Source organism: Dipodomys spectabilis, unplaced genomic scaffold (assembly GCF_019054845.1).
Source record: "Dipodomys spectabilis isolate Male_0828 unplaced genomic scaffold, ASM1905484v1 ptg000203l, whole genome shotgun sequence".
NCBI classification, from domain to species: Eukaryota; Metazoa; Chordata; class Mammalia; order Rodentia; family Heteromyidae; genus Dipodomys; species Dipodomys spectabilis.
Genome location: NW_024870880.1, coordinates 4,459,701 through 4,471,193, shown reverse-complemented (window position 1 = coordinate 4,471,193; position 11,493 = coordinate 4,459,701). Strand labels below are relative to the sequence as shown.

General features: G+C 34.2%; 1 non-coding gene across 1 annotated transcript; it reads right to left on the bottom strand.

Annotated features, from left to right (window-relative positions):
• Nucleotides 1-7,754: 7,754 nt before the first annotated feature.
• LOC122122060 lies at nt 7,755-7,861 on the bottom strand. The gene has a single exon (XR_006150097.1). It is a non-coding gene; the product is annotated as a U6 spliceosomal RNA (small nuclear RNA).
• Nucleotides 7,862-11,493: the final 3,632 nt, after the last annotated feature.

The following is an 11,493-nucleotide window of genomic DNA, read 5'->3' as shown; positions in this document are numbered from 1 at the left end:
ATATATACCACATTTTCTTGATCAGTTCATCTACTGAGGGGCAACTGGGTTGGTTCCATATCTTAGCTATAACTGCCAAGACAGCCATCTACCATCTCAACAAATGAGCTGGCCATCGTGATTTACATCTGAAATCCTAGCTAATTATATGGGAGGCATAGGTAATAAAGTCTCAGTCAATCTAAGATCACACCTGTGCAAAAAGTGCAAGACCTCAAGCAAATTATATGGACTAGAAGTATGGCAACATTGGTTGAGCTGCTTGGTGCTATACAACAAAAGTCCTGTCTAGCAAGCAGAGAACTCCTAGATAGAACCCTAGTAATAATCCTTTCTTCCACCACAAAGCCTAAATAAGTTTGTCCTATTTGAACATCTAATTTCAAGGCCACTGACAGATCAGAGATGGTGACCTTCTCTTTAAAACCTAACTTTCACCCTAATGATAATCCAATTCTAATGTTTAAGGAAGATACTCTAGTTTTTAAACATTCTAATGAATATTCCAGTTTTCACTCTGTAAATGAGTTTCAGTTTGCTCTAATTCCCACAAATTTTCTGACTCTACCACTAAAGTTATCTTGTTCCCTCACATGAGCCATTATATTACTTGTCCTCAAGTTCTCTTATCAGGAAAAATACTGTAGTTTCCATTGATTCTAACTTTACCTGAACCACTGTATCTGAAAAGTTTCAGATTTACTTACCATCTGGTCCATTACTTACCGCTAACTCTCAACCTAAACCTGGCTGGAAAACTCTCATTAATCACTACAAGAATGATCACTGAGAAATACATATAATGATAATGTCTTAGTTACTATTCAGCCTCACATATTTGCTTCTACTTGTTAGTGAACACAATTTTATACTAAAAGCTTTCTTATTCGTAACAGTAAATAAATCAGAAGAAAATACTGATCCTAATCTTAATCCAAATTATATGGCAATGCTAACACTAACACAAGTACCCTAGTTTTCACTCATCCTTCCAAACATAAGTTTAAATTTTTTCCAATATCTTAGTCATTTTCTAACACTAAACTTAATCTTTCTTAACTGGAACATTGAGAATAACCATCAGCCTAATTGTAAGAAGATTCATATATTAATAGCAATACTCTAGTATACATTCATTCTAATTCTTACCAGGCATATATTAAAATTTACCTTCAATTTGACCCTCATTTTTTTTTCTCCTTTACTCTAAGCCTAACCATGGCTGGAATCCTAACCATAACCTTGACAGTACTCGTATCCCAATTCTAAAATGTATGAAAAATGCTCGTTTTGTGCAAGCCTAACTGAAATTCCACTGGTAATTCTTGAAATAAATTGCAGGTTTTCTGTAAACCCTACAGATTTTTTCACTCTTAACTCTGAATGTATTTTGTTCCATAATAGGAATCATTATACCCATTGATCTCAAACCCTGATATTGTGAAATGCATTGTACTTCCATTATCCCAGCTTTTCCTAAATTCCTAGAACCTAAAAAGTTTCAGCTTTACTTAGTATTTAACATTTCTTTTTTTTTTCTTTTTGTCGGTCGTGGGGCTTGCACTCTGGGCCAGGGCATGATCCCTGAGTTCTTTACCTCATAGCACCGCTTTTGTGTTTTATGGTGGTTAATTTGAGATAAAAATCTCATGGACGGTTTTGCCATTTTTTAAGTTCTGTGTTGATTTCCTTTTTCAAGATTTTAAAGTTTTCATCACAGAGGTCCTTCTCTTCTTTAGTTAAGTTAATTCCTAGGTATTTTATTTTTTGTGGGGCTATTACAAATGGAGTTGCTTTCCTAATTTCAGCCACACTTTTCTCATTGTTGGCATACAGAAAAGCCATTGATTTTTGGGGGTTAATTTTATAACCTGCTACTTTGCCAAAGTTTTGAATCAGCTTGAGTAATTTGGGAGTGGAGTCTATGGGATTCTTTAAATACAAGATCATGTCATCTGCAAAGAGGGAGAGTTTTATTTCTTCTTTCCCTATTTGGATCCCCTTTATGTCTGCATCTTGTCTTATTGCTGTAGCTAGGCATTCTAATACTAGATTGAAGAGAAGTGGAGAGAGTGGGCATCCTTGTCTTGTTCCTGAGTTAAGAGGAAATGGCTTTAGTTTTTCACCATTGAGTATAATGCTGGCTGTAGGTTTGTCATATACAGCCTTTATTGTATTGAGGAATGTTCCATGGATTCCTAATTTTTCCAAAACCTTCATCATGAAAGGGTGTTGGATCTTGTCGAATGCTTTTTCTGCATCTATTGAGATAACCAAATCTCATGGACTTTCCTGCCTGGGCTACCTTTGAACTGTGATCCTCAAAAACAGCTTCCTGAGTAACTAGGATAATAGGCTTGAGCCACTAGTTTAACCCATTTCTTTACTCTATCCTCAACCCCGGTTAACCAGAAACGTAATCCAAATCACATTCTGATTTAACACCAAATGGCTAATGTAAGGAAAATTGTCTAGATTCTATTCAATCGCACATTTTTTTTGGCTTCTATTTCTTATTGGAAAACTAAAATTTAATGTAAAGCTTATCCTTCCCTAACCCTAATGGGAACAAAAAAGTATCTCTCACTTTAAACCAAATTATATCTGAATGTTTAAAGTAACACAGACTGGTTTTCATTCATTCTTGCCATTCATTCTTCTTAAAATATGTGGCAGTTTTACACAATGCCTTACATGTTTTTCTCATCCTAACCCAGCTCTAACTGGCACACATTTCCTAATCCTAAGCCTAGATGTAACCGAATCATCATGTTAATAGCAAGCCACTTTTTCATATTTATCCTAACTCTTGCTCAGCCTGTAGGTCTAAATTTTACTTGCATTTTGAATATATTTTTAAGTGTTTTTCTATTTCCAGTCAGGTTTTATTGTTCATTATTTTTAAAAATTTTTATTTTGTTGAAAAGGTGCTTTAAAGAAGGATTAGTTACACGTGTAAGGTAAGGAGTACGTTTCTTGTTGAGCATTGTTACCCACTTCTTTCTTGTTCTCCCACTATCAGATCCCTCCCCACTTCACTTACCCCTCCCTCCCCATGGTGTAATCTTCATTTTCAACATAGTGTCTTGTGAGTATCATTGTTGCAATGGGTCATCCTCTGATGAACCTAAATTTTCTATTTCTCAAATCCTGGGATCCTAACCATAATAATAATGATAACTCAATTCAAAAGTTAACAAAAAATATTCAGGTTTTTATTCATCCTATTAATTCTCTGTACATATTGAATTATCTTGCAGTTTAGCTTCAATCTTCCAAATTAGTTTATATGCGCATCTATAAAGATGTAATTTTATGTGAAAAACAGAAGATCTTTGGAGGAAGGAGTAATGAGAAGGAAATAGAGGGAGTAAAATCCAATACGTTAAATATATTATGGAATTGTCACTTCTGACAATTACTATCTATTAACAAATAACTAAAAATTAATAAAGAACACACTGCCTTCTAGTGTTCTTTAAGAGAGCCATGATCTGACTTTTGAAAAAAAAACTCGTGCTAGATAAAATTTGTCCATGCATAATTTATATTGTTTGCCAATTATTTAACTTAATGAATAAAAATTTATCGAATAAGATTCTTTGACAAAAAATATAAAACAGTGACTTAGCAATTGTTTGAGAAAAAGTTATTTATGAGTTTTAAGAAACGGAATTGATATTTCCCTACAAAGCAATGAATTAGGTTTACTAATCTAGTCTTTGTAGTAAGTTTAGAGAACATAATTGACATGAGAAACAACTAACTGTATATCTTGTTTCTTGAATGAGTGATATTTTAAACATTGTCTTTTATTCAAATAAATACTTAGGTTTACATTTCAAAATAAGTGCAATTTTATCTCCTTTCAGAACAAGTACTTACCCTGCAATTAAATGTACTAGCATATTCAGGTATTTAAAAGCTAAATTTTCTATGTTTTATATGCAGCTCTACATATTCAGAATGACATGATTTTTTATTCATAAATATCTAACCTCAGATTTTTCCTTTATCAATATAAATTTTCTCATGAGTTTGTAGTGAAGGCTCCAGTAACCAGACTGGTTAAAACAATTTCCTGAATTCTAAATTTTAAATCAAATCATTTTTAAGCTTTGATAATATCATTTATTGTCTCTTCAGAGCAATTAAGCTAAAACAAATACTACTTTTTAAACATTTCACTCACATTGTAAAGAATATTAACATAGGTCAAAAAGAAACTAATTACTTCAGAATCATAATATTTGGTGATCTTATTGTGAAGAATGTAGAGAGTAGAAGGTCCTTATACTCAATAAATAGTTTTGGTTAAATTAAATCATATATCTGGATTTCTGATTTGGAGCTTAATCACATGGAAACAGGAAAATAATAAAAAAATTACTTTGGGATAACCAGAAAAGGATATGTGTGCATGTACCACAGTTGCTTTATTAGTTTGTAGTTGAACACTGGACTTCGATTTATATCTTGGCTGTTGTGGTGAATAATGTGAGTAACAATGAACTACAGATACATTTATGAGTTACCCACAGACAAATAATCACACGATTGGTGGGTCAGACAATATTTCAACTTTGGATTTCTTTAGGAAACTGCATACAACTTTCTACAACGAGAACACTAACCTGTATTTTGACCAAGAGTGTAGAAAAATTCCTTTTCTCCACAGTGTAACCAGCCAACACTTTTACCTTTTTAGTTTTTTTAAAGGACATGTTTTTACTGTGTGCAGTACCCACGACTGGCCTTAGACCCAAATCCTTTTACTCCAACCTCCAATCACTTGGAATTACCAGCCTTTACCACCACACCTGGTTCTTTGGCTATTTTTATGAGTTATAATAGTTAAGAAGTAGTATCATAGTAATTTTGAATTGCATTTCTCTAATGACTTCTGCTCACAAAGCATTAAGCGAACATAGACGTTGTATTAAATACAAATTTGTAAATCCACAGGCGATTTTCAGGGCTTTTTGGAAAACATGTCTATTCAGAACTTTTGTCCATTTTTAATCAAGTTTCTTGTTAATCTCATCTTTAATCTCTCTATAGAAAATCAATAATTAATTCAAGGTAGTAGAAAGGAAAAAATAAGCAGCTCCTAACATTTTTAAATTTTTAATAACATGATATTGCTTAAATCATTTTTCTGTTGACGCTTGAGACTCTATAACTCAATTTAGTTAGACCTTTTACAAGGCTATATATATTTTATTTATTTTACTTTGTTCTTTCCTGCATGAATAATTTAACTTGGTTTCTTTCAGTCTCATGTAATTCAGATTTCAAACTGAAGAATAAATGGAAGGAAGCAAACAAAAAATATAGTTCCCCTCATCTGATGATGCCTCTACAAAAATGAGGAAAGTGTTCATCCTTCTAAGGACCAACGATAGAATATTAAAAAGACAATTTATTCTTCTAGGTCTTCCTTATCTTTGCGATGTAACTTAAATGATACAAAACACAATATACTGCTCAGATACTTTTATGTTTTATCAGTTTTGCACATTTTCATATGGATTTCAACTCAGTCTACAACATTCCTTCATCGTTCTGTCCCTGTTATTTTTATATTATCACAACATAAGATAACCAGTTTGATTTACAGCATAAGTTATCCACTGGCTTCCTTGGAAGCAAAGCATGGTCAATAGATATTACTTCTGGTTGCTCACACTACATGTAATGGTTTCTGTACTACTTATCATATTCTATTTGGTATTTAAAAAAGAATGCTGGCTAAACTCAAAGCTCATTCATAGGTTTACGTTAAGGGTTTCACAAGTTTTATGCTCTTAATTCTTAAGATAACATTCGTTATAATGCTAATGTTATTACCATTGTAGTGTTGGGAAAAATTATAGTTAAAGACAGTAAGTGCATGGCCCAAAGACACACACAGTGAGGAAGAAAATGAGTCAAAGTTTCCAAAAGTCTTTCAGCAATACCAAAAAGGTGGATAAAATCTCTCCATTCTCTTACACTCTCAATTCAATATTCATATTGCCCAAGAAATAATAACGTAGCAAATATTACAAATGGTGATTGTTTTCTATCACATTTTGTCTTCAACACAGACTGTGGTGGTGACATTGGGATATCATCCACAGAGCAGAGCTTACAAATTGAGATCCGAAGACAGCCAAATTTCTTCTGTTCCACAGTTCCAGTTTCTTTTTTAAAACGTACCAGAACTTTTAAATATCATCACTTACTATCTTTTCACAATCCCCAAACGAATTAAATTGACATATAATCACTCCAAAAGGCTTTCAAATAAGGAGATGATACAACAGGCACCCATAAAGTAAATTTTCTTTTATTTTTAAAATTATTCTAAAAAACATTGTGCTGGCTGGTCACACTTATAATCCTATCTACTCTAATATTTGCTCAGGAGACTGAGATCTGTGGATTACACTTGGGAGCCAATCAGGGCCAAAAAAAAAAAACTTCATGAAATTATTTTTTAAAATGTTTAATGAACTAGCAAAGAGCCAGGAATTGAGATGTAGCTTACATAGTAGATCACCAATCTAGATAGGAAAGGCCTAGCAAAACCTTGAAGCCCTGATTTTTATCTCTGAGCAGGATGATATACATGTATGACGTGTGCTAGCAGGTACATGCGTGTTTTCTTGAACGCTGCGGCACTCACACTCACATACATTTATTCAAATTACCCTCATATCAGTGTTCTGCATTAATTTCTTTGTTAGCGATATTATATGGGTAAAATAGAGGAAATAAACTCTTCCATCTCAGAAAATTTTTATATTTTTTTTTGTAATAATACTCTGCAGAGGAGTCACATTTACATGAACAAGGAAACTAGTACATTTCCTAACAAGAATTCTTGCCTCCTCCTTTATATTTCCCCTACCATCCCTTCCCTTCCACCTCCACAAGTACACTCCCCTCCGCCTTCCTTCCTCCACCTAAATTGTAAAGTTCATTTTTCAACATAGTGTCTTGTGCATCTCATTGTTACAATGGGTCAACCTGTATCCTTATTTGAGCAATTTTTCCCTTCCCCTCCCCAAATTAGAGAAGCATACATTCAAGACGTATGTGCACCAACTTCAAATACAGAGAAAACAGGGGTTATAGCGTGGGCAGAAACATACAAAGAAACAAAAAAAATGCCATCGCTCATTATAAGTACGTTAGAAACAATAGCAAGAAAGAAAAAACCACTTGTGTCACTATCTTGGGGTTCAATTTCTTTAACATCATCTTATCTGGTTCTATGTACATAGCTTTTCAACTTTTCTGCTTATCCCAGACATACATTTGTTATTGAAAATAAGGGAAATCATGGGACCTATGATTCTTTGGACTTGGGTTACTTCACTCAATAAAATTTTTTCCAAGACTTTCCATTTCCTAACAAATTGGGCGATGTCATTCTTTCTGATGGAGGCATAGAATTCCATTGTGTATATATACCACATTTTCTTGATCCATTCATCTTGTGAGGGCATCTGGGTTGGTTCCATATACTAGCTATCGTAAATAATGTTGCAATAACCATAGTTGTGCTGGTAGTTTTAGTATGGTCTTGTTTATGATCATTTGGGTAGATCCCCAAAAGTGGGATTAATGTGTCATAGAGGAGTTTTATGTGGAGTCTTTTGAGGAACCTACATACTGCTTTCCGAAGTAGTTGAAAAGTTTACATTCCCACCAAGAATGCAGTACGTTTCCCTTGTGGCCACATACCTTTCAGCATCTGTTGTTGTAAAAATATGGAGTGCTCCACGAATTTTCATGTCATCCTTGCGCAGGGGGCATGCTAATCTTCTCTGTATCGTTCCAATGTTAGTGCATGTGATGCTAAATTGAGCAAAGAACATTTTTTATATATAAAGTATAATTTGTATTGATTTTATGAAACTAGACAATTCAACAAATATAAGTTCAAAAGAATTGTTGTGAAATTTTAGAATCATGTGCTTCTTACATAAGCACACATTTAAGAATAAAATCAAGATAGACATGCCAAAAACAAAATAATTCCAGATATTTGTATTTCAAGAGATGTGTAGGAGGAGGGATTCAATTATTCTATACAAGGCACCTGTCAAAATGAACATTGCAGCAAGTGTTTAGGTTTGTTAAAGTTTTAATGTTTTAGGGCTGGGAAGGTGGCTCAGTGGTAGACTGCTTGCCTTGCATGTATGAGGCCCTGGGATCTATTCCTCCGCACCACATAAGCAAAAAGAAAAAAGCGGTAAGTGACGCTGTGGCTCAAGTGGTAGAGTGCTAGCCTTGAGCTGAAGAGCTGAGGGACAGTGCCCAGGCCCAGAGTTCATGCCCCACAACCGGACCCTCCCCCCAAAAAAACAGTTTTAATGTTTTAAATATGCTTAATTTTGGGATTTTGCTTATATATGCCAAAAATAGGACTGTTTGGCAGGTATAAAACTTTTTGATAAAGTATTTAAGATTTATGGTAGTAGACATTAAGTACTAAGTATGTACATTTTAGAGTATATGGAAACTTTATTAATGAGAAGTTGCAAAGTCTTTGTGTAAAGAAGCAGAGTGAAGAGTTAAGACTTTAACTATACAGTTTTTGTTAAAAATTTAGAGATTCCTTACTTTATTTGATGATATAAGCCATAATGTACACATGTATGTTACTAGTCACACACATACATATACACATGTATACATGTGCACATGGAGAAAGACACATAATTACAGCCAACACAATTTCCACCAGTTGTTGAATATGCCTTTAACGGAATACTTGGAACAATATATTTTGAAGATGTATTTGTCTCTAATAGTTCATTTACCAATCCTCTTATCTCTTAAAACTGGTAGTTTTAGAGAGATTTGATTTACAAAATGCAGTACAAGTGATAGCAAGTCACTTGGAAACCTCAGTAAGTATAAGTGATATGGTGTCTCCCTGCTCCTCAGGTAATGCTTACTCTTGTAGACATCTCAACCACCGAAGTAGCAGGAAAATACCCTGGTAAAGAGTAAAGTTATAAGGCTTTAAATGGCATCCTTACTTGAGCTCTTTTCCCAACAACCAGCATGAATTCCTAGGCAGATGAGTGAGTCCTCCGAAAACTGGACTCTATATATACATTTTACTAACCCATGTGAAAAATCCTATATGAGAAATGCTGACTGAATTCTTGCTGATTTCCTGGCCAAGAAAATAAGAAAAAAAAAGAAAGTATTTTTAATGTTTTAAAGTTTGAGAATAATTTTTAACCTGTCAATAAATGTGTAGAACACAATTATACAAACTGATAAAAAAAAATGATGGCATTTCATTTATGTGCTCTTGGACTTGGCCAGTGATTTTAGATGTGTCTACAAAAGTAGAATCAGCATAAATCAAGCCAGCATTTCTTCATTTAAGATATAAGGAAAGGATACTGGTTGACCCATTGTAACAATGAAATGTACAAGACACTCTACCGGAGGATGGGTGAAGGGGGGAGGTGGGCTGGTGTGAAGGGAAGGGATGGTAGGGTTAAAAACAAAGGAGGAGGTAACAATGCTCAATAAGAAATGTACTCATTACCTTACTTATGTAACTGTAACCCCTCTGTACAGTATATATAATAAAAATATATATTAAAAACATACAAGGAAAATTTATGCCCCATTGTATACACACTTAATCCAGAAATTCATTACTGAATTCAAAACCTCTTAGAATTAAATTCCTAAATAGCAGTACTACATCTATATACCAGTATAAAATTTAAGCATTTTTATTTTTTAATTTTTCACGTCTCCTTTCTATCCCTCCCTTTCTCTTATCCTATTCCCGTACTTCTCTGAATATTATGTTTTTAATTTGCATAATTTTAAGTATTACACTTTTAAGTTTTTATTTTTGTTTTACTATTTTTCCTTGTCTTTTTTTTCTCTTTCTTTTTTCCCCGGGCTCTACTATCATTCTATCCAACCTATTCCCTGCTTTTAGATTAGGACTAAGTTAGCTCTCCCTCTACCTTTCCACATCCCTCTATTCCTATTTATACCCACATCTCTCGGTAAAACTAATAACTTCTGGTTTGCCAAATTCTTCTTTGCTGTTCGTAGCATAGTTGTTTGATGTTGAAAAATATATCTGTTGAACTAGATTATATCTGCATGCTTTTGACTGTGCAACTACAGACTTGGCTGATGCTTGCCTTAAGATAGTTTTCTAGCACAAACTGCTGTTACTCTCATCCCAAATGGGCAAAATAACCCGGAAAAACACAAGCAAAATGTCACGTCCGGGTATCTCAACTCCCACTCATGATAATCAGTGGACAGAACAGATAATGAATAATCCAGAGGAGAACTCCCAAAAAGCTCTACAAACAATAATGGTAAACATGATAAATAAAAAGATTGAAAACCTGCAAAGGACTCTGTTTGAGCATGATAGGGAGAGAGAGGAAGCAAACCGAAGATCAAAACAGGAAGCTCATGGGTGTGAGGAAGCTACTCAAAGATAGATAAAGGAATTGCATGAGCAGCTTGAGAACACTCAAAGAGAAATAAAAGAATTGTGCGAGCAGGCTGAGATCAGTCAAAGAGAACTAGAGTAATTGCATGAACGTGAGGAAGCTAATCAAAGAGTAATACAGGAATTGCAAGAGCAGGATGAGCATAGACAAAGATCAATAGAAGCATTCATGGAATCCATAAACAGAGTGCTGAAAGAAGTCAGGGAGTCCACAAAGGGAATGCTGAATGGATCCCAAGAGAAGGAATGGAATTCCAAGGAAATCATAACAATCAACTAAGTGAATTGAGAATAAACATTGAACACCAAATTAAGGAAGTAAAGAATTTCATACAAGATCTAAAACAAAGATCCAACAAAGAATTTGAAGTCATAAAAGCCGACCAACTAGAAGGAAAAGAAAAAAAAAAGTAGAAAATCTGGATAGTTGAATAGACCATGAAGAAGATTGAATTCTGAGGGTAGAAGACATCCTAGATATTATAGAGAAAGGACATAAAACCATCCTAGACAAATCTAAGAAATATGATAGATCTATTCAACATTCAACCCTTGGAAGACACCATTAGAAGGTCTAATCTGAGGATAATTGTTGTAGAGGAGCACGTAGAACCAGAAGTCCATGGTCCAGGAAATTTGTTTAACAGGATCCGAGCAGAGAACTTCCCAAACATGCAAAAAGATAGGCCTATTCAGATACAAGAAGCTTTTAGAACTCCCAATAGACCAGACCAGAACAGGATTTCCCATTGTCACATTATATGCACAGGATCAATTCAGACCAAGGAAAAGATCCTTAAAGTTGTCATGAAGAAAAGATCAATCACCTATAAAGGGAAACCAATTAGAATCACCTCAGATTTCTCAGCAGAGACAATCAAAGCAAGAAGAGACTAGAATGATGTAAGCAATGCCCTAAAGACAAACAACAACCAGGAATACTTTACCCAGCTATACTCTCCTTAATAATCGGAGGTCAAATAAAACAC